This window comes from Cryptomeria japonica, chromosome 10 (assembly GCF_030272615.1).
Source record: "Cryptomeria japonica chromosome 10, Sugi_1.0, whole genome shotgun sequence".
NCBI classification, from domain to species: Eukaryota; Viridiplantae; Streptophyta; class Pinopsida; order Cupressales; family Cupressaceae; genus Cryptomeria; species Cryptomeria japonica.
The window spans coordinates 897480922-897505165 of record NC_081414.1 but is presented as its reverse complement, the minus strand read 5'-3'; the positions used below and the strand labels follow the sequence as shown (position 1 = coordinate 897505165).

The following is a 24244-nucleotide window of genomic DNA, read 5'->3' as shown; positions in this document are numbered from 1 at the left end:
AATTATTCTACATTACCTATGTGTGTGATTTTTTCCTTGAAAATTGTTCTCAACAAACTTAAAAACCAAAAAAAGTTTAAATCTCTTGATATTTAACATTAACTCGTATCATTCACATGTGATCTTTTCCTTGAAAATTGTTCTTAAGAAACTTTAAACCGAAAAAATATATATTTTTAATAATTAACATCAACCCACAAAATATTAAAAAAAAAAATAAAAAAATCGTAAGTCAAGATGGGATCCCAACTATAAATTTAGCAATATGGAAATATTGGACTAGCATTTATTGCAATGATCAAGAAACTTGCCTACATGAGACAGTTTGGCAGTAGAAATTCTATTAAATTCGTCATCCAAGACCCACAGCGTCCACAGAATAGGAATTAAATAACAAAAAAATTAAAACATTAATCTACTGCATGCAAGCCGCGTGGTATAGGAAATACACCCGTGGCAATTAATAGTTCAAAGGAATAATGAAGAGTTTATCTGATACCCTGAGTAAATGGGGTTTCAAGGAAAAGTAAATAAAAAGTAGGCTTCGAAGATGTTGCGCAACTTGCAGACGAGAGCCTGTTGACTGTGAATCAGACCTTCAGTCTTATTGCACGGAAAGTTTCTTCAGAAAGCCTTAAATTAGCAGTACAACAGAAACCAGAAATTGGGTGTGCAAATTTTTTTTCCCAAGCTATCATCAGAAAGCCTTAATTTTCCAGTATTACAGAACCAGAAATTGGGTGTGCAAAATTGTTTTCCCAAGCTATTTTCTGTTTTGCAACTTATACTTTGCAAAGTTGTTATCAAAGTTACTTTGCTTTATCTGTTAGTACACTTATGCATTCAATTTGAATGGTTGTTCAATATGGTTCATTGCTGAGGAAACATGCTATTTTACCCTATATTTGGGAGGAATTTTTTGGCAGTTTATTAATTTACAATGATCTTCTAGGTTAAACTTGTGTAGTTTTTTGGAACCTAAACAAGCTACAGTTTAAACTACCGAGGCAGTCTAACCTAGAAGATCATCTCAGAAGATAATAAAAAATTGGAATGATCTTCTGGGGCAGACTATGTAGGTTGTTGAACCCTAGGCAATTCACAATTTAAACAATCTAAAACACCTAGCCGAAAGTATCATTCTAAGTTTTATTATAATTGTAATAATCTTCTTGGTTAAATTGTGTGGATTATTTGTTAAAACTTAAAGAACCTCTGTATTTTAATTTGTTAACAGCATTGCGAAAGTAATCATCCATTATAATTGATAGGTCCTTCCAACATAATTGCAATGGTCGTCTAGTTAGAATACGTAGATTGTTTAGGACCTACCCATTTTGACCCAAAACATCATTACAAATTTGATAATTTGTCATAATTGATTAACCCATTCCTACATAGATGCAATTGTCTTCTGATTATACTGCATAGGTTGTTTAGGCAATGGTCTGTTAGAATTTAAACCACCTAAGCAGTTAACCTAAAACATCATACCGTTTTAACATCATACCGTTTTTATTCGTCATCATAATTGATAAGCCTTTAACCCATTCCTACATAGATGCAATGGTCTTCTGATTATACTGCATAGGTTGTTTAGGCAATGGTCTGTTAGAACCTAAACCAGCTAAGCAGTTAACCTAAAACATCATACCGTTTTTATTCTTCATCATAATTGATAAGCCTTTAAAACATAGTAGGGATGGGTTAGATTGCGTGGGTTGTTTATTAGAATCTCAACTAACTACAGAGTCCAACCAGAAGATGGTGCAAATTAACCATAATTGATGGGCCCTTCCAACATGACTCTAAATTACAGTTGATGAAAGTCATTGGAGTTTGTGCTATCCACCAATCACCCATTTTCAACGAGCTTTCAATTTTCAATGATTAGTCATGAAATGTTGCAGACAAATCTTAACCTTCCTCATTGGGCGTTAGCGTTCTTTCAAGTTAAGGTCCATTATGCAGTAATAAAATCGTCTTGTTTGCCTTTCAAACATCATATGAATGTTGTACGGTTTAGTGAATTTGAAATCGCATAAACTTTTTGTCTTTCAAACATCAGTGAATGTTGCATGCTCCGGTGAGTTGGAAATTGAGCAAAGGTTTTGGCATTCAAACATTAGAAGAATGTTACATGTTGTGGTGAGTTTGGAATTGCACAAAATTACTTTGTTGACCAAAAGTGTGACATAGTTTTAAAATTTTACTCAACGGTAAGGATTAAGATCAGGGGATGGGAGTGCTAACCTTTGGTTTAAGATCAGTTTTTAATAGATTCTGGATTTTGATACAAAGGTTGGAGATTAATATAATATAGAGTGGATGGTTTTTTAATGTTTTTACAGTTTTCGGAAGTGTAGTATAGTAGAATATTAGAAAAAATGGATTAGATGGGGCAATGAAAATTGTAAAATGAAGCTCCAAATCTGTAGATGTTGCTCCCAAAATTGAATAAATTTATAGAGAGCTGTAAATTAACATATGGTCAAATTTTCAATGGAACATGATTTTCTTGTGGTTTGGAAGGCTGATATAGCTGTCAATTTTGTTTTGTCGCTTTAGTTCAATGGCATGGGAAGGCAACAAAATAGCAAAGCAAAGGGCAAAGTAATAAGAGAGGAGCGCAGAGACTTTACAAGTGCAACAGCAACAACAGAGATTCCAGAAACCCTAGTTTTGGGCTCTGAACAAGTAAGCAGCAAACCACAGCTCCCCAGTTTTTTAAATCTATTTTATGATATATTATTTAATATCAACAAGGGTGGGACATATTCTACATGTTCTTAACAATTAAAAAAGCAACTAAACAAACTTTCATCATCTCAGAAGCATGAGTTAAAAATCTATATTTAAAAGATCATTTTAGGAGTTGGTGTATTCAGTGAGGGGAATGGCTATGATTGAGATATCCAACCCAAATGAGAAGAGCGTAATTTGGATGCTCCAAATATAGAACAACATACTATCTATTTAAGCTCAGATATTAGAACAGAGATAAGTTATTAGAGATCAACAGATCCTACTATTGAGTAGAATGACACAACCAGACACATCTTTGTGAGTAGAGGGTAATGATGGGGTATCAAATGCTTGCAACATATCCATACCTGATTCTTTTCTCTTAGGGAGGGGTAGTTGGAGCACGTGGGGCATATGGACCACTTGCTTTCTTCTCCCCATAACGAGAGCTCACTCATACTTTGTTGCCCCACCTTGTTCATTGGATGTAGGCCCCTTAGAAGTAGACACAAAACCAATCTTTGTCAAAAGTAATACTGAGGATAATAAGGTGTTAGCAATCTCAAGCAAGGGCAGAGATTAACAAAGGCAAAAAAAGAAAAAACAGTACAGACACAAAAGCAAGAACAAGCACATGGTAAAAGAAATGTCCAATTGTTTTATGAAAAGAAAGCAGAAAACTCAACCAGATCCACATCTGGGGCAGGGAAAGGATAAAAGCAAGGTTTATGAGGCATTGGTAACAGAACAAGACACTGTGACTTGGCCATGTAACAATCAAAAAGCTATAGAAGAAAGGGATGAGGCACTCACACTTGATGTTAGAAACCTATTAGGGGAATCTCAAGATTAGGAGGCCTACATCCCCACAAAACTTTGCTCATGGGTTACTGAATTTTTATATACAAGATCTAATGAGCATTGAAAAGAGACTAGAGAACATAGACACAAAGTAGTAAGTGAAAGATCTCAAACTAGAAATGTAATGGCCAATAAAAAATAGAAGGATATCAAAATGAGCAGAGAGCAAGCAGCGATGTTGGCATGTCGTCATTGATGTCAAAGGACTGATTGGTGACATGTAGCTTTCAATATGTGACAAAACTATGACACCTAATTTTGACACATCGGCTGACCCATGGCTGGTGCATTATGGCTTAAAAAGAAGATGCATAAATAATATTTTATTTTTGATTGAGCCCCCTCCTATGGCCGACATGGTTAAAGGCAACAAATTATTTTAATTGGCTATTTTTAGTGATTCACTAAAAGGGATGACCTCATAAGTAGGTGTGGCCACCTTGGGCAAGTGCAAAATAAATAAAATTTTATACATTTTCCAAGAGCCAACCTCTTGAAAGGTGGCACCCATTTAGGAAGAAATTATTTCAAATTAAATATCTTTTTTGCACCTTTTCTGTCCGACCTAATGAGGAGATATGTTCCTTGGTGAAGAGGTGCCTTTTTGGAAGGAATAAATAGGAGATTGATGAGGGTCATTGACCACCAATTGAGTGAAAATCATTTCTGATTTTAGAGCAGACCTGCTTGTGTATGAAGGGTGGAAAAAAGGGTTAATGCAGCAATTATTCATCATATATTGGAGAAGATTTATGGAGACATGTTAGTGAAAACACTCAAGGCAACATAATGCAAATAGTGTGAAGAAATATTTCATATTTGTGAGCATACTTTTGAAGATTATATTGCAGATCTGAGTGAGGGTTTGAGAGCAGAATTTCAAGGCTAATTTGTGTGAAGTTGAGGGCAGAGTTTGAAGGTCTTGAAGGGATCTAGGGCAGATCCAAATAAAATACTCCTTTTACTTCTTGAAGGTTGGTGCCTTTTGCTTAGCGAATTCAGGAGGTTGATGCCTCTTACTCAAAGAGTTCGAAGTCTCTTGCTGAGTTAGTGCTTAGGGGAGGGGATTGGTGTCTTTTGTGGGTTTGTGCCTATGAAGTGTAAGAAGTTCATTATAAAAGCAATATTTTGCCGTGGTTTTCTTCAGCAAGGGTTTCCACATAAAATTGTGTGTGCTTCTTGTGTTCTTTATGTTAGATCTTAATTGTGTGGATGCTTTGTTCATTGCTTTAAGATTGCTAAAGTTACTAATTGAGAAAGTTGGTCTTATACTAATTCACCCCCCCTCTTAGTATAAGTGTGTGTGTGTGTTTTCTTCAATTGGTATCAGAGCGGCTTCCTTTGAAAAAGCCTAACCACTTGAAGTAAAGATCTTAAGAACACACATGGCGAGTCAAGAAGGGTTTTCTTCAAGCCGAGCTCCATTGTTTGATGGGAACAACTATGCTTTTTGGAGTTTTAGAATGCCCACCTAGTTGAAGGCCCATAAATTTGATATATGGCAAGTAGTTGTGGATGGCTATGTGGCACCATCTACTCCACCTATTGATCAAGCAAGAAAAAGAGAATTCGAGAACGACGCAAAAGCTATGAATGCAATCCTAAGTGGGCTAACCGAATCCGAATTAGTTAAAGTCAAGCATTGTACTTCGACAAAAGAAATGTGCGATAAGCTTCAAAAGAATTATGAAGGAGATGACAAAGTAAAGAATGCTAAGCTCCAAACACACAAAAGACAATTTGAAAGCCTAAAGATGAAGGAAGAAGAAAATGTTGTTGCTTACTTTACCTGTGTGGATGAAGTTGTAAACACTATTTGTGGAATTGGAGAAAAGATTGAGGATGAGGTTATTGTGCAAAAAATATTAAGATCTCTTCCCATGAGATTCAATGCAAAAGTTTCGGCCATGAAAGAAATGAAGGATTTAAATACCTTGAAGATGGACAAGTTGCATGGCATTCTTACAGCATGCGAAATGAGAACCAAAAATGGAGAAACATCAAAACGAGAAGCCGCCTTAAAGGCATCAAGAAAGATGAAGAACAAAGCTCCAACATCAAGTGAAAGCTCAAGCAATGAGGAAGAAGCCAACTTTGTGAAGAAATTCTATAAAGGATCTAGCAAGCGCAAAGGTAACTATACTCATAAATGTTTTAATTGTGGTAATATAGGTCATTATGCTGCCAAATGTCCATAGGTTGGAAGTGAAAGCAACAACAGAGAAAAAAGTATATTACGACAAGGTAAAAGACAAGAAAATCATCATAGCAAGAAGTACACTCAAGGAAAATCCAATAAATTTTTTCGAAGACACAAGGAGAGTCTATATGCCTAGGGAAGTAATAGCTCGTTTGAAAGTGATGAAAGATTTTTCTGGAAAGCAAAAGAGAAGAAATTCTCTTCATAGCCATGGAAATGAAAGAGGAAGCTCCAAGGTGCGAAGACAAAGAAAATGAAAAACTTGAAAGCGAGGAGGATACTTTAGGGGATCTTGAGGAAAAGCTATGGTTGTATAGATGAAATTAAAAGACTTGAGAAAAGGAATTCAAAGTTGAAAGATCAAATTCATGGAGAGGGCAAAAAGTCCGAGAAAACAATTATGGACTTAAAGACTCAAGCTAAAGAAGCTAAATGAATTGAAGATGTGTTGAAAGAACAGCTTATGGCAAAAATCTCGGAGTGTGAGAAACTTGAATTGAAAATTGTTTCCTTGAGGAAGGAGCTAGAAAAGACTAAATAATAGCTCAACAAAAACATGAATTTTGATAAGAGCTCGGAAATGTTAGAATATCTTATTAACTCACAAAGATCACCCTTTTTCAAAAGTGCTCTTGGTTTTGATGGTGAAAGTTCGCAAACCACAAAGGACTTGGATAGTAAGAATTATGTTGTGGCCCTCAAAAGTTCCAACAAAGAGGTAGGCAAGGAAGTGAACAAAGAAGAGAATAAAAGGGAAGAAAGCCAAAAGCAAGCAAACAAAAATGAAAGCAAGAGGGGAAATAAAGCCTTCTAGTTGCAAAGAACCAACAAGGACAATCTCAAATGGTCCTTCCCTAAAAGAAAGCCACGCACTACCAGGTTCAACTATTCCTTTCATGACTATTGTTTTCCATGCAATCAATATGGTCAGAGAGCATTGGAATGTAGAGTGCATATAAGGAATGGTTTCAGTTTCTCAAAAAGAAACTTCAACTCATTTGTTCCTCTAATGGATTATAACGTCATATGTTATATGTGTAATAATTTCGGGCACATAGTTAAGTTTTGAATAAGTACATTTGCTGATCCTCCAAAACAAAATAAGAAAGAAGCTCGTGACAAGAAAAAGGATGAACCAGACAAAGTTTGGAAAAAGAAAGGAAAAGGAGAGATCTATGCTTGGACAGATGGCACTACATGCTCAAGATGAGAGAAACCAGTGGTACGTTGATAGTGGATGCTCTACTCACATGACTCGTGACAAAAGAAAATTTCTCTTTTTGAAAAGGTTAAATGAAGGAATGGTAAACTTTGGAGACAATGCTACAACAAACACAAAAGGCAAAGGTACACACAGTTTAGACAATGGAAGAACCAAAACAAAAGATGTGTTATATGTTGAAGGACTAAAGCATAATCTATTAAGTATGAGTCAAATGTGTGACAAAGGGCACACCTTTACATTTCATTCGAGAGGATGCAAAATTATGAAAGATGGAAAACTAATAGCTGATGCCTACATAACGGATGGAAATCCTTACATTCTTATTGAGGTTAAAAGTGAAATTGCTACATGGGGCAAGAAGATGAGAGTTCGCTGTGGCACAGGAGGACGGGACACCTGAATTTTGACAATATCATGAAGATTAACAAAAAACAAGCCTTAAGGGACATGCTAAAAATAGCAAAACCATCAAATACCATTTGCAAATAGTGTCAATATGGGAAACAAGCAAGGACAAGCTTCAAATCAAAGGATTATTCTACATCAAAAATTTTGGAACTTGTTCACATTGATTTGTGTGGGCCCATGAGGACAAAAAACTTGCAAGTTGAGTACTATTCATGTTGTTAATTGATGATTATTCCAGGATGATGTGGGTAGCATTTCTTAAAGAAAAAATTGAAGCAATAGAGAAGTTCAAGGCATTCAAAGCCTTAATAGAAAGTGAAACATGAGTGAAGATCAAGTGCCTTAGATCTGACAGAGGAGGAGAATTTCCTCAAATAAGTTTAAAGAGTATTGTGAAAGGCATGCGATAAGGAGGCAATATTCAGTTGCAAGGACTCCATATCAAGATGGAGTAGTTGAGAGAAAGAATAGAACCATCCAAGATTTGGTAAGAGCCATTCTCAATCAATCCAAGATAGTTGATACTTTTTGGAAAGAATTGGTTCATACAGCTATATACATCTCCAACCAAGCACAAATCAGGGTAAATAACAACAAAGCTCCTCATGAACTTTGGAAAGGAAGGCATGCATCAGTAAAGTATTTCAGGTTTTTGGAAGCAAATGCGACATAAGAAGGGATGAGGAGGATTTGGAAAAATTTGATTCTAGAAGCGATGAAGGTATCTTCCTTGGATGTTCCACAAAAGCAAAGCTTACAGGTGCTATAACAAGAGCCTGCACAAAGTTGTTGAAAGTGCTAATGTGAGGGTTGACGAAGAGAAGCATTGAAGGGAGATAGCACAAGAAACTGATTATCAAAAGGTAGAAAGTTGCAAAGAAGAAAAGATAGAGGTTGGATCTGAAATCGAAGAAGAAAAAGATAATACAAGAAGTTCATCCAAGGCACCACCCAAGACACCATCCAGGTTTGTTCAAAAGAACCATCCTGAAGATTTGATTATTGGAGATAAAAGTACATAAATTCAAACAAGAAGAAGACTTGCCAATACAATAGAGCATGCAAACTTGTGTTTGCTCTCCAAAGTTGAGCCAAATAATTTTTTAGAAGCAAGTGAAGATAAGCATTGGATCAAGGCCACGGAGGAAGAATTGGATCAAATAGAAAAAAATGAGACTTGGGAGCTTGTCCCAAGACCCAAGGACAAGAACGTCATTGGAGCCAAGTGGGTTTTTCAAAACAAGTTGAATGAAAATGGGAAAGTCACAAGGAACAAAGTGAGACTTGTGTGCAAAGGCTATGCACAAGTTGAAGGAATACATTTTGAAAAAACATTTGCTCCTGTTGCAAAATTAGAGGCTATAAGAATGTTCTTAGCTCTTGCAAGTTTCAAGAATTTCAGAGTTTATCAAATGGACATTGAACAGCCTAAAGGATTCATTCTATTTGATACGGAAAATTATGTGTGCAGACTGAAGAAGACCCTTTATGGACTAAAGCCAGTCCTAAGGGTTTGGTATTCAAGGCTAGACAAGAACCTCCAAGAGCATGGTTTCAAAAGAGGAATATTGAATAGCAACCTGTATATCAAAAATGAAGGAGATACGTTGCTAATTGTTGTGGTATATGTTGATGACATCATTTTTGGGGGTGACAGTGATAAGATAGGCCAAAACCTCGCCTCAAACATGTAGAAGGAATTTGAAATGTCAATGCTAGCTAAGCTTTCTTTCTTGGTTTGCAAATTTCCCAATCAGATAAAGGAATCTTTATATAACAAACCAAATATGTTAAAGAAATGTTGAAGTTCATAATGAAGGATTGTAATGCAGTAAGTACTCCTATGGTTACTGGTTGCAAATTAAGAAAAGATGATGAATCTCTTGCAGCCAGTTAGACTATAAATCGATCTATGGTTGGAAGTTTGTTATATCTCACAACTATGAGGCCTGATATTATGCAAGCAGTTGGTTTTCTAGTATGGTTTCAAGCAGTTCTGAAAGAAAGCCATGTTAATGCAGTGAAGAGAATGTTGAAATATTTAAAGGGGACTATGGATTTCGAATTGTAGTATCCAAGAGGTGAAGATTTCACCCTTCTAGCATACGTGGATGCAGATTGGGTTGGTAGTATTGATGATAGAAAAAGCACCAATGGAGGTGCATTCTTTCTTGGAAATTGTCTTGTATCTAGGCTAAGCAAGAAACAAGCATTAGTTTCACTATCTATAGCAGAGGTGGAGTATATTGCAGCAACAACTTGTTGCACACGAGTTCTATGGATGAAACAAAAATTGAAAGATATCAAGGTTGAGTATGAGAATCCCATCCCCATATTCTGTGATAATATAAGTGCTATTAACATCTCAAAGAATTTAGTGAGGCACTCCAAGACAAAGCATATTCTGATCAAGTATCATTTCTTGAGGGAGCAAGTACTTGAGTAGCAAGCCAAGTTGGAATACATTGCCACAAAGGAGAAAATTGCAAACATCTCACAAAGCCTCTTCCAAAAGAGACTTTAGAGTACTCGAGGGAGAAATTGGGAGTGATGTCACTCTCATTCATTCACTAAGGTCTTCCAAGAAAGCATGTGTTCAAGGGGAGCTATTCATTGTCTTATTCAGTTTTCCTTGGATACGCCTTGCCATTGATGTCAAAGGGGGAGAAGTTGAGTTAGGAGGAGCATTATAGTCGAGGGAAGTTGTTTTAAAAAGATCATTTTTAAAGGGTTGCCATCAATGACAAAGGGGGAGATTATTGGCATAATTGTCATTGATGTCAAAGGATTGATTGGTGACATGTAGCTTTTAATATGTGACAAAACTATGGCACCAATTTTGACACATGGGCCGACCCATGGTTGGTGCATTTATGGCTTAAAAAGATGATGCATAAATAATCATTTATTTTTGATTGACCCCCTTCCTATGTTTGTCTTGGTTAAAGGAAACAATTTATTTTAATTGGCTATTTTTATTTGGTTAAAGGAAACAATTTATTTTAATTGGCTATTTTTATTGAGTCCCTAGAAGGGATGATCTAATAAGGAGGTGAGGCCACTGTTTACTACTATATGTGATAAATTAGATACAAGAAGTAGCAATAAAGATGACAATGCATACCAAATACAAGAGTAAAATATATCTTTATTCGCACATGAAATTATTATAGAGAAGAAGACCAAAGATGGTTGGCCAAGGATTACAATTGATCCGACTCTATCTTACTAGCTTCCTTGATGGTACACAACATATTTAAAGGACCTTAAATTGCCAAGAGGAATACAACCATCAACCAATTGACACATATAACTACCTGGTAATGACAACTTAATTTGGACAATTAATACATTGCCAGTAACCAATATTATCAAACATAACAATAGGCATTATACGTGACTACATCATCCCCCCTAAAAGAAAAAGTCGTCTTCCAAACGACAAGTATAGATAAAGTAATATTCGAGAAGACTAATGATAAGAGTGTAGACAATGACTTGTACTAGGGAACCCCAACTTGTAGTGTACTTGATGAATCAAATAGGGGTTTGGGGGCAATGCCCCCAGTGGGGTCAAGGGGCATTGCCCCTTGCAAGGATTTGGGGGCAGTGCCCTCAGTGGAGTCAAGGGGCAACACCCCTCGTGGGGTCTCGTGGTGCACATCATTTTTTTGTTTTTTCAGGATGCCAAGAACAATGTTGATGAAGCCAAAAAATAGAGATTTCATGTCAAAATCATGATCTAGTTGTACCAATTGCTCTGAAATCCGTATGATATGTTGTGCTGTACTTTGCCAATAATGATGCAAAAGCCATACATAAAAATGTTGCCAAGTCTATCGTAGGACATGGGCTGAATGATATTGTAAGAATGAAGGATGCAAATGTTGTGTGAGAGCAACGGGGGTTTGCCACATGACCAAGAATCGCCATATGGTGCTATCAAGCAACAACTGCTGTATGGTACCACCAAACAACAATTGTCGTATGATGCAGAGAAATGGATTAGGCCGTACCAAATAATGAAGATGCTGTACGGAATGATGACCAAGATGCCATACGAGATGGAGTTCAAGATGTCGTATGAGGCCAAGATGTTGTACGGGTTGATGCCATGAGAAATAGTATTGTATGGAAGAACTTGCCAAAATGTGTTGTACGTGAGAACATAACAAACAGTGTTGTACAATATTGTTGAGCCATACGAAAGGAGCATCAAGGTGCTGTACGTGAAGTGCAAAGGATTGTTGTACGATGGGCAACTTAACATGCTGTATGGTATGAAATGGAGACCGCACATGAGCAAGAGTTGTCGTACGGTTTAGAAAGTACTCCCTATGCCGCGTGAACAATACAAAATGCCTTACAATATGCAGTGGAAACCATCACCATATGGGATAAGATATTTGAGGCCATACGAAAAGAACATGAGGCTCTCTTGATAATGATATTGCCGTATGAGGAAGAACCTGCCGTACACAATGTGCATTATTTTTTTCACTTGCCAGATCCCTTTTAAATTTGATAATTTTTCTTAGACTCCATTATTTTTTGCTTTCCTTTTTCCATCCCTCCTAATTGCCTCTTCCTTTTCCTGTGAATTTCCAATGAAATTTATTTCCCTTGACAATTATTTATATGCTCCACATTACATATTTTGCTCTTCGTATTGTTAGATGTATCATTCACAACTTTGCATGCTTTCATTGGTTACTCTTTTCTAAGAATTGTAGCTTCAAGAAAATTACATCATGATGGAAATACTTCATAGTCCTCGATTTGCCAGTGAAATAGTCCATTCAGGGAACTTGGCTCATCTTTAGAACAATCTTCTAGTTCGAGCACCCCTTCATCGTTTGGATCTATGTCTTTCCTTCCTTCATCCATACCTGGCTCTTCGTCTATTCTACTTCGGAGGATGCCAACTCCTTTTTGACTGCCTAATTCCTCAGGTCGATGACTACTTCCTCCCTTTGCTCTTGATTGAGAGTGTGTTTCGCTTCCAATTATGATTCACCTTGGGAGCAATGAGCTACCCCCTCCCAAGGAGTGCATCATACAACTTCTTCTGCAACGGAATGACTAGGAAGTCCAAGAGAAATTGCTGTGTCCCGATCGTTACTTTTTGTGCCATCAATGTTCCCAACGGCTTAATGCAATGTTGATTGGCACCCACCAAGTGGAAGGTTGGTGGCCATAGTGTTGGCTTTCGAAGACATTTCCAGGTTTCCTCTGGTAGCACATTAACTTCAGAACCTCCGTCAATGATTGTATTTGTTAGCTTCCACCCCATTATTTCCATCTTGACAAGAGCCGACTTCCTCCCAATGCTCATTGTATCATTGGCTAGGTTAGTTGATGGTTTCACCATTGGTTTCTCATGTGGCTTGCATTGTTTCTAGTTGACTGTGTTGTCACTATGTTGGTGATCGCCATCTTCAATTGTGGCATAGCTTGTAAAAGGTTCATCACCTTGATGGGTACGATTGTTTGTAGCACCCGTCCAACTATGCTCTTCTTTGACTCCAATCGCAATGACGTACTTGAAGTTCTGTTGGAGGTTATTCGTTCCTTCGCTAGCACTTGTTCGACTTCTCTAGCTTCTTGGAGTTGTTCCTCCTTCGTACATGAGTCCAAGTACACCACCTTCTTTGTCTATGCTCTCATGATTGCTAGAACTACCTCGTCTTGTTCTTTCACATCCAATTAATACCCTTTTGCTTTGGGCAATTGGTGTGTGCATGGTTAGTTGGTCCACACTATTTGCACAATAATTGTGCATTGTCTTTCTTATTCTAGCAATCTCTCACAAAGTGTTCCCATTCGCTACATTGTTGACCTTGTATGATAGGTTGACCTCTGGAGTCGTACTGTATTTGATTTTGCCTTCCTTGTTGATTTCCATAATTGCCTGGTGATACATTCTATGGTTTCAATGGAATAGACTCTCTCTACATGAGTAGTACTTGTGTACTTTTAGTCTTCAAATTATATGGACGCTCCTTTATTGAATGACCCATCACTTGGCAAATCTCTTATAACATCTTTCTAGGACAATTACCTTTCGTGTGCCCCTTAATTTTGCACTCAATATACCATAGTTCATTAGTTTCCTTACTACTTCCTTTCTCTGCCTTCAATTCTTTCATCATTCTCATCATATCCCATCGTATGGCCCGAACCATTTTGGATTCACCATGGCTACTACCTTCTGTGCTCTCGTCATTGTGAGTCTTCCTCTTTCCTTCGGGAGGATGTTTTGTTTTCACTCTCAATGTCCATTGCTCAATTTTAGGCCTTTGCATGAGGACAGGGGCACTACTTCATCTTCTTGCTTAGCGAGGGGATCGGTCCCTCGATGAACCACCTCTTCCTCAACTTGTTAGCTGGCTGGTTCTCCATCTTACTCAAACTCCTTGAGCCTACGATTGTATGCCCATACGTTTTCATGCTTCCCTTGTTTGGTATTATAGATTTCAGCAACAATTTCATAACATCTCATAGGAGTTTTAAACTTTTCTTGGAATGCCTTCTTCAAGTTTTCCCAAGCTTTTGTGTGTTCATCTTCTAGTTCTAAGAACCAATCGATGGCTATTTCTTGTAATGTCTCAACCAATAGTCTTTATCTAACTAACTGCTTGCCAACCAAATGGTTTCTCACGTCTTGTAGTGCCTCATAGTATCCTCTAACCCATTCCCTGTGAACTTCAATAGTTTCTATCGCATTCAAACTTGTTAGAGGAGTCACCATCTTTCTCACTTGCTTACCTCCTTGTGTGTGGAACTCGGGTGGACTATTTTGACTGCTACGTTCTAGTGCTTTCCTTGCACTCTCGACCATGTGCACATCCTCTACACGTTTGCCTTCAGCGTCCCCAACACTCTAGGTACTTCTAGGTTTTGACTCGTTCCTGTGCTCCCTTTGTTCAGGGGTTTGTGGTTCGGATCAATTCTCTATTCCCCTGAGATGGATAGACAACGAAATATGTCTCTGAGTTCAGGATTTCCCTCTTTGTACTTGTTCGATGTTTACTGTATGGACGGATAGTTTGATCGTTTGACATTGACTGTATGGACGGATGGTTTGATCGTACGGATGGTTTGATCGTACGGATTGTTTGATCGTTTGACATTGACTATATGGACATATGGTTTGATCGTTTGACGTTGACTATATGGACGGATGGTTTGATCGTTCAACTTGATTTTCCTCAAATATTTCTCGTAATCTTCATTCTCTTTGTTATGCAATCCTTAAAGATTGCCTGATCACTTGGTCTTGACCACCCTGTGGTCTCTTCTCGCTTTTATTGGGATCTAAGGGCATGAATCACTCCAATCTGATTGGATTTTTTTTAAGGCAATGATGTCAAAATGTTCACTACTATATCTTTTAAATTAAATATAGGAAGTAACAATGAAGATGACAATGCATACCAGATATGGGAGTAAAATATATCTTTATTCGCACATGAGATTATTATAGAGAACAAGACCAAAGATGGTTGGCCAAGGATTACAATTGATCCGACTCTATCTTACTACCTTCCTTGACGGTACACAACATATTTAAAGGACCCAATGGTTGCCAAGAGAAACACAACTGTCAACCAACCGACACATATAACTACCCGAGAGTGACAACTACTTAATTTGGAGAATTAATACATTGTCGGATAACCAATATTATCAAACATAACAATGGGCATTGTACACCGACTACAACCACCTTGGGCAGGTGCAAAATAAATAATATTTTATACATTTTGGAAAGGTTGACCTCTTGAAAGTTGGCACCCATTTAGGATGAAATTATTTCAAATTAAATATCTTTTATGCACCTTTTCTGGCCGACCTAGTGAGGAGATGTGTTCCTTGGTGAAGAGGTGCCTTTTTGGAAGGAATAAATAGGAGATTGATGAGGTTCATTCACCACCAATTGATTGGAAATCATTTTCGATTTTAGAGCAGACCTGCTTGTGTATGAAGTGCAGAAAATAGGGTTTAATGCAGCAATTATTCATCATATATTTGAGAAGATTTATGAAGACATGTTTGTGAAGATATTCAAGGCAACATTATGCAAATGGTATGAAGAAATATTACAGATTTGTGAGGATACTTTTGAAGATTATATTGCATATCTGAGTGAGGGTTTGGGAGCAGAATTTCAAGGCTAATTTGTGTGAAGTTGTGGGCAGAGTTTGAAGACCTTGAAGGGATCTAGGGCAGATCCAAATAAAATGCTCATTTTACTTCTTGAAGGTTGGTGCCTTCTACTTAGTGAATTCAGTATGTTGGTGCCTCTTACTCAAAGAGATTGGAGTCTCTTTCTGAGTTGGTGCTTAGGGGAGGGGATTGGTGTCTCCTGTGGGTTGGTGTATATGAAGTTGTAAGAAGTTCTTTATAAAAGAAATAGTTTTCCATGATTTTCTCTCGAAAGGGTTTCCATGTAAAATCGTGTGTGCATCTTGTGTTCTTTTTGTTAGATTTTAATTGTATGGATGCTTCGTTCATTGCAGATTGTTAAATTTATAAATTGATAAACTTGGCCTTATACTGATTCATCCCCACCTCTTTAGTATAAGTGTGTGTGATTTCTTCAATAAATGTAGATTCTTGTGGTTATTTTGCATTAGAAATGTTGCACACCAAAGCAAACCATCGTTTGTCCAAACAAGGTCAAGCACAGTTTTCATTGACAGAATGAGCATCTTGTGTGCATCTTGTGTTCTTTTTGTTAGATTTTAATTGTATGGATGCTTCGTTCATTGCAGATTGTTAAAGTTATAAATTGATAAACTTGGCCTTATACTGATTCATCCCCACCTCTTAAGTATAAGTGTGTGTGATTTCTTCAATAAATGTAGATTCTTGTGGTATTTTGCATTAGAAATGTTGCACACCAAAGCAAACCATCGTTTGTCCAAACAAGGTCAAGCACAGTTTTCATTGACAGAATGAGCATCTTGTGTGCATCTTGTGTTCTTTTTGTTAGATTTTAATTGTATGGATGCTTCGTTCATTGCAGATTGTTAAAGTTATAAATTGATAAACTTGGCCTTATACTGATTCATTCCCACCTCTTAGTATAGTATTGTGTGATTTCTTCAATAAGTGTAGAATCTTGTGGTTATTTTGCATTAGAAATGTTGCACACCAAAGCAAACCATCGTTTGTCCAAACAAGGTCAAGCACAGTTTTCATTGACAGAATGAGCAAGCACGACCCAAATAAAAGAACTACAAAGAGGCACTAAAAAACATGGAAATGAAAGAGAGCGATTAAAGAAGTGAGCTAAAAGAGGCTAAGACATGAGCACAGGCAGTAGAAGTGTTGGATAAATGAAAAGAGTTGATTGAAAAGCAAGTCGAAAGAAAACGATAAGTGACAAGAGAAAGGTAGAACAAAGCAACACACATAATCATCGAAAGAGTGGAAACGTATGGGAAAGGAATGGTGCAAGCAACTTGACAAGTGGTTTTTTCAATGACCAGTTATAATGAAAGGCCAGACTCAGCAAGCAAACAGAATCAGAAAAGAAGAGGAATAGACAAGCATATCTGTGTTGAGTGTAGCAGGGGCGCTCACAATTTTACTTGAATGAAGGCCAAACCTTGATGCAACAAGAAGAGAAAGAAAAGTGAAGGTGGCAAGAAATGAAGGAAAAAGGGCATACCTAAGAAACAGGGGCCCATATTACTAACCAGCCAAGCTAAAACAGATAGAGAGTTGGGCTCCTCTGCAATCAACTAATATTAGTAAGCTGGAAATGTAGAACTAGAGGCTACCTTTGGTTAAAAGGACCTTGATTGGGGCCCATAGCTAAGGACAAAGCTATAATAGCTAAGGATAAAGATATAATCATACTCACAAAATGTCATGAATGCAATGGGTGCAGGACTCTAGATTTTGAGGGATGACAAATAGCAGTACGAAACAAGGCAGCAATAAATACTAAAGAACACATAGGAATAATGGTTTTAGTAAAATAAATTTCAGAAAATGCACATGGGACCATTACCTATTTGGGGAAAAGCTGCTAAGTTTGTTTAACGTATATAATTTGTTTGTTTGCGGTAGAATGAGCACATGGTGTAAACTGGAGAAATATACATGCAAAACCCATAGTGGACAGTGTAGATGGATTAAGTTATATGACAGCAAAAAAATTATATTGAGATTAATAGTGATAGGAGTAGTGGGTTCCCCCATAGAGCAGTGTACCTTGAGGATATATCATTGTGGCTTTATGACTCAGGATGTTTTAGGAGCTCAGGAATGGTGTCTGAACACATGCTTTCTGTCATTTTTTTGCAAAATGTCCCCAAGATGTCTTCTGAATTTAGCACTGTTAATGGTGCCACCCCCCAAAAAAAATGGAAAGGCATCCCAAGGGACCCTTGATTGTCCCAAGGACATTTCCAATAGCTTGCTTTAGGAAAAGCAACCAAAATCAAATTTGCAAATTGTGTTAGTGTATTGATTCTTTAGTTTCCAGTAATATTTGGTTCATCTGTTTGAAAAAGGAGATAAAGAAGATGATGTAAAAGGAAGCTGGTTCTTTTTAAAGTACATCCAGAAAATCCTAGGAAAGTGCTTTCTGTATACATATATGGCATATATGTCAATCATTTGAATTCTTATAATTTAACTTTGCATAACTATGATATATTTCTGATCTTAGTTTAGAGCTTCTGGAATCAACTATGTATTTCTTTTGCATCCATGTTTCAGATCACATTTAATGATCCATCATCAGGATAAGGAAAAAATGAAAGAGAGTGCAGATTAGTTCTACTAAACACTTGGCAATCTATTTTCGATCCTCTCATCTCATTTCCTGCCCTCTTGCTATTCATTTAGTATAATTTACCTGCAATCTATTTCATTCTTTGGTCATTGTGATTACGGATCACTAAGCGTGATTTGGAACTTTGATTTAAAAAACAGACACAGTTGATTCCAGAAGCTTCTTAACTAACTCTTATGGACTGTAGAAGAATCTGATCTTTTGAAGCGATACATATTTCATGCTAAGAGTTTCAGTAGTCTAGTAATCGGATGAAATTTATTCCTTATCATAACTTGAGGTTGCTGCTAGAACATTTGCATGCATCCTAATGTTGCAATAGTCTAAATTATTATTTGCTTGATTTAACTTCACTGTATATGTTTTATTTGGATTACTATATAATATTAAAAATAATGAACTATGGACTGTAGAAGAATCTGATCTGTTTGAAGTGATACATATTTCCTGCTAAGAGTTTCAGTAGTCTAGTAATCAGATGAAAGTCATTCCTTATCATAACTTGAGGTTGCTGCTAGAACATCTGCATGCATCCTAATGTTGCAATAGTCTAAAGTATTATTTGCTTGATTTAACTTCTATGTAATTACTACCTCAAGGACCATTTAACATCAGAAACAATCTGTTGTATATGTTTTATTTGGATTACTATATAATATTAAATATCATGAACTGAAATCCCTAGAAGGCCTGGAAGTCCAGAAATTTGTTTACACATATATATCATATATCGATTAATTTATGTACATATTTTTCTTTGGTTAATGATGCATGTTAAATTTGTTCACTTCTCGCATCTCTTTCATTATTTGGACTGATGAAGTTCCGAACTGTGAGATATGCTTTATTCTGCCTGCCCTAATTAATATATATTCAGTTACTATCTAGTATATTGTCAGTATGAGCTGAGTGTCTACAGTTTAGCATATAGAGATTCTGGATGTGAAATTAGCAATCATGGGCTGCCAAAACTTTGTGTTAAAGTTCCTTCTACATGCTAGAACCTCAATCCATCATTATACATGACTGCCACTTTCTTTCGTCCTTTTTTTGCTTGTAAAAGGATGATACTTAATATACATAAATTTTTATCTTACCAAAAAATATTACTTCTCCATGATAGAACCTTCAATACTATTTTGTTGAACTTGAAAACAAGATTAGCTCTTTCAGATGGATTGTTGGATCATTGAATTGTCATGGTGAATTCAGTTCATAGTATTTACTTTTCAAAAGTTCAGCTTTCAGTTTCTTTAAGTTATTTAAAAATAAAACTTAATTGTATTTTAAAAAAATCAAACATTAATTTTTATACGTTATTTTAATAAGCATACCCTTGCCATCCCCATAATCTAGAGAAAAATTGCTATTCCATCTTTGAAGAACATTGCAATAGAGTTTAAATCTGATCACAATCCAATATAAAGTTCAAATGCAAGGAAGTGGGCAACAAGTTGACAAGTAGCTCTAAACACGTGCAAAAGATCTAAATCTAGGAAACAGAAAAAAGACTACTTCCCCACAAATTGTAGCCATGATGAAGAATGCAAAGTAGCAACTTGCACTCTAAAAGAAACAAGGATGTAAATCAAAAAATGTATGAACAACTTTAAGATTAAAGGAAGAATAATGATGGTTTATTACAATTTAGCTATGTAGATTTTGAGTCAAACTCATTTACCCACATTTCATGAGTGGTGGTTGTTGATGGTGTTTTGATGCACTATCGTACACAGAATAAAATACTAAGTATTCTATCCTCTCTTGAGTAAAGACTCTCAAATGCTGAAGATTCACATAAGGATTACTTGAGATGTCTTCAAGGTTCTTTTATGTTAGGTCTTAATGTGTCGGATAGCTTCAGTGGTATTGATGTGATTTGTTGTACCTGCGAGGGGACTTACGTTGAACACTTTGACCTGCTTTGGATATCGCTGGAACGTGGGACTTCACTGACTTGATTTTAAAAAAAAAGGAAAAAGGATAAGGGTTAGAGAGACTATTCTAACTCTAAGAATGTCGGGGCAATGTATGATATTTGATGAAATTCAAACTAAGTCTTGCTTTGACATGCTGCAAACATCTCCACAAGGCTAGTACGATCTTCTAAGGGTAGCTTTATGATGTTCAAATCATCACCGCAAGCATCGACACCATCAAGTTGATGCATATCAATGAAGAAGCAATAATTGAAGTTAAGCTTTGCTAAATGATTCGAGTTGACTACGCAGGACACATTACCATCGACAAGGTGTTAGTAGTATGGATACACGAATTTCACCATTGATCATACACATTTCTTCCATTCATCTAATTAACTTGAAATCAAATTGAGGAGTACAGAGATCATGCAAATTGTTGAATCAACACATAGAATTCACCATTTCTTCAATGAAGTTTACTCGTCTTTTGCAACAATGTCTTGGCAACAATCTTTGCCTTCTCTTTCTACTCTACTCTAAAATGCTAACTATCTAATGTCTATTGACTACTAACTATTGACTATTCACTCTATTGACTATTTTCTAACTATTAACCTTACAAATGATAAAGTGCTTCCTTATATAGTGCTTTTTAATTACATTTTAGTGGCTCAGATCGATTTGAGATCAATGGTCAAGATTACAAGATAGAAACCCTAATTAGGGTTTGTTGAACCCATTACAAAGCATTAAATTCTTGACCAATGATGTGATTACATTTGAGAGGACACATGTCCTTCTATGAAAATTCAACCAATAGATGGCGAGGGTAGGTACATCGAACTTCATGCCCTTGTAGTAGTCATCTAGATGAGCTAGGTTCATTGAATCTGGACGCCTTCTCATGAAATAATGTGATTGGATATAATGATGACTAGACGCCACCTCAGCTCTCTCTTCTCTGTAACTCATCACAACTGTGCAATTGAATGCGGCATATCTCTTGATACTCAACATGTGCGAGGGCATGATGTGGCAATGATTCCGCTCATGTCGACCTTCTAACTTTGATTAACTCTTCTAAAACGATCGCATGTCTTGGTCACCTGCATTCGCAATCACCTGCATTTGTGATCACTTGCATTCACGATCACTTGCATTCGTGTCTGACATAGACCTTGTCTTACCTATGCATGATCCTCATCACGCCATGAAATGCATATTGTACCTGGAGTGACTCCTATTCTTGCCTTTCATGAGCTTGCGACTTGACGATCCTATCAACTGCATTGTAAAGACTTGAAGTGCAATGTTCCCCTCGATGAGAGCTCGCCTTAATCTTCGATAACCAATACCTGTTGACTATCAAAAATATTTATTTGGATTATTGTCGTAAACCGCCTTCACGCTGTCATGGATTTTGTATATCAAGTTTGTGAATTGAGGTATGTGAAATGCTTCGCTAATTGCTTCCTTGAAGAGATAAGCTATCTCTCTCATTTGGTGCGGTAATCACTCTTATATCAGGATCGTAGCGCCTCACGCATTCAACAATGAGCTTATTGCACTGCAATGCTAAGAGGAAGCTGACTGCATTGACGATGCCATTTTCAATCTTCGCTCTTGCGCATCCTGTTGGCCTGGTGCTGTAAAGCGGACTTTGAAATTTCTTCATGTTGATGTGCCCAAGGTTTGTGTCACCTAAGTTACCTCAATGTGATGCGATCTTTGACTTGACGATGATGCTCTTCAAGTCCTCCTTGATAAGCGCTTGTCGCGATCCTGCCATTATGCACCTGAGAGATTTGACTAAGTTAGCATCACGCATGATAACATTTTCTTGCGGATATGTAATCAATTATCTAGGCATGAAAACCTTAATAAAAATCTTGTAGTTCTAAGTCATGCCTTCAACCATTGACTAAATATAATCATCTTAAACAAATAATAATCCTTTCAAAACAATCTAAGACGATCAAAATGAAATAAAGAAGGCTATTGTAATCAAGATCAAACAATAATCGAATAAGACAAAACTAATTAGTGTAAGACGAAATTTGATCAAAGATGACTAAAGAAGCTCATCTCAGACCTGAGATTACTGATATACTGATCTAATCGCCTCTTATAGATATTTTGATCAAACGCAGTGATCAAAATAAATGTAAATTCACTGCCACTAGACAAACAGTGCTGTCACCTCTATACGAATTCACTTTCTTTTGTTTCTGATAAGATATTCACCGATAATAACCAATCTGCTTGGGGAGTTTTGTTAATAAAGTTAATTTCGCTACCCCAATGATGACCACTGTGTCAAAATCGATCCTGGTTTCAAAGATTGTTAACAAGTATGAATCGTTGTCTATACAAGTCCACCACTGAATATCGCCTGAGCCACCTTGCCAAACTCACTATATAGTGATCGCAACCTCCTCTAAATTGCTGCCAAAGACGTAATTTGTTGACAGATATAAGATGAATTTGATGGAGTTTGGGAGTTCGAATTCATCACTTTCAAATGAAATCGCTGTCAAAGGTAAGATCCCTGTGTGATTCGAATTCGGTTTTGACCAAAATACGATCAGCAGATGAAATCAGAATCGCCACTTATGAACCTATTGGAATTGCTGTCTTTGTTATATCTTTGGTTGATAAGAGCATGATGCTCTAGTTGTTGCTAGGATACTAATCGCTGATGAAATATGAATTTCTGATCAAAACTTAGAATCATGGCTATTCAAAGTTGAATTCACTGCGCGATTTGTATACCACGAAACCTCTTTGAACATGTATCGCTGAGTGATTAAGAATTGCTATTGATCCAATTCTAATTGCTATGGGGACAAGGTGAGTGCAAGTTACTCGATCAAAGATGATCAATTTGCATCACATCAGATCGCCTTGGAATGAAGTTGCCATCCTTGAATGATTCGCTAAGGTAGGTGATGGAATTTGATGCCACCAATAACTACTGAGCATAACTTGCTGATGTCATCTGCGGATTTGGATCGAAACCTTGCATCAAAGCGATCTTCGCTAGTGATTCAAATGTTGTGGCTCAAGTTGCTGATGTCTTTGATGCAATCGCTGAGTGCTCATCAAAATCGCAGTCTTAAATAGATGCTCTCTGTAGCTTATGAATTCGCTGATTCCACTTAATAATCACATCCTTTGATGGTAGTGTTGGTGACTGTATTTTAATGAGCCACACTGAGCTTTTGATACCACCGATAAAGCTTGCACTCATATATTGTATCTTATTAAATGCCTCCAATCATCGTTTGAGTCCTCAGTTATGCTTGAACCGATCATGTGACACAACTTTATTTGTGTACACATATTGTATCGTGGAAGGCCCTCTTTGTGAAGTTCGATTTGCCAAATACAATTTTCGCCACCTTCATTAAATAGAGATTTGTGAGTTAGCCACCTTACTGATTCTTGTTGAATCAACACAAGGCACTGATTAAAAGAAATGAACTTGAGCGACCCCTCCTTTTGTTTTATGCTTCGTCATTTTGTAATCTGTAATGTCCCCTTATTAATATCCCTAGATTGGGCAATACTAAAGCTTGCAGATACAGGGGAATCACTTCCAGTATGCTCAAAGAAATAAGTCTTTTATGGTTTGACATTTGAACACATATCTATATCTCAATAGAAATAGCGAGATTAATAAGCGATCGGAATTCTCTGTCAAAGAGGGTCTGATATTATAACTGTCCTTTAGTAGGACTGAGATTCAAGGAAATTGCTGTGTCTGATCTGATCTTGATGTATACGTAATTGACTGACTGTGTCTGATTCACAATAATGTCTGCCACTGATTTGCATAGAGGCAATGTGCTCAAAGAGCAGATCAACCTTGGATATGTATATCAGAAGAAAATGTTCGATGATCCCCAAATGACTGAGTTTGATCTTGCTCTTATACCCTGCTAGATAGAAGGAATGCACCTCGAGTTATGAAAGAACATATCCCTTCCTAATTACATCTCTTCACAACATAAACGAATCGCATTTCTTCTTATATTTGGTCAAACTTAACTAATCACACCTTTCCATAT

The 24244-nt window shown here is 36.9% G+C and overlaps 1 long non-coding RNA gene across 4 annotated transcripts in view; it reads left to right on the top strand.

The window, feature by feature from the left end:
- Nucleotides 1-327: 327 nt before the first annotated feature.
- Nucleotides 328-24244, top strand: part of LOC131046362 (uncharacterized) — a 170948-nt gene continuing 147031 nt past the window's right edge. The window contains exons 1-2 of one of the 4 annotated variants that reach the window (XR_009105976.2): nucleotides 328-740; nucleotides 2569-2697. This is a non-coding gene — a long non-coding RNA (uncharacterized LOC131046362). The remainder of the gene's footprint in view (nucleotides 741-2568; nucleotides 2698-24244) is intronic. The other 3 variants (XR_009105975.2, XR_009105978.2, XR_009105977.2) reach the window with 3 other exon arrangements.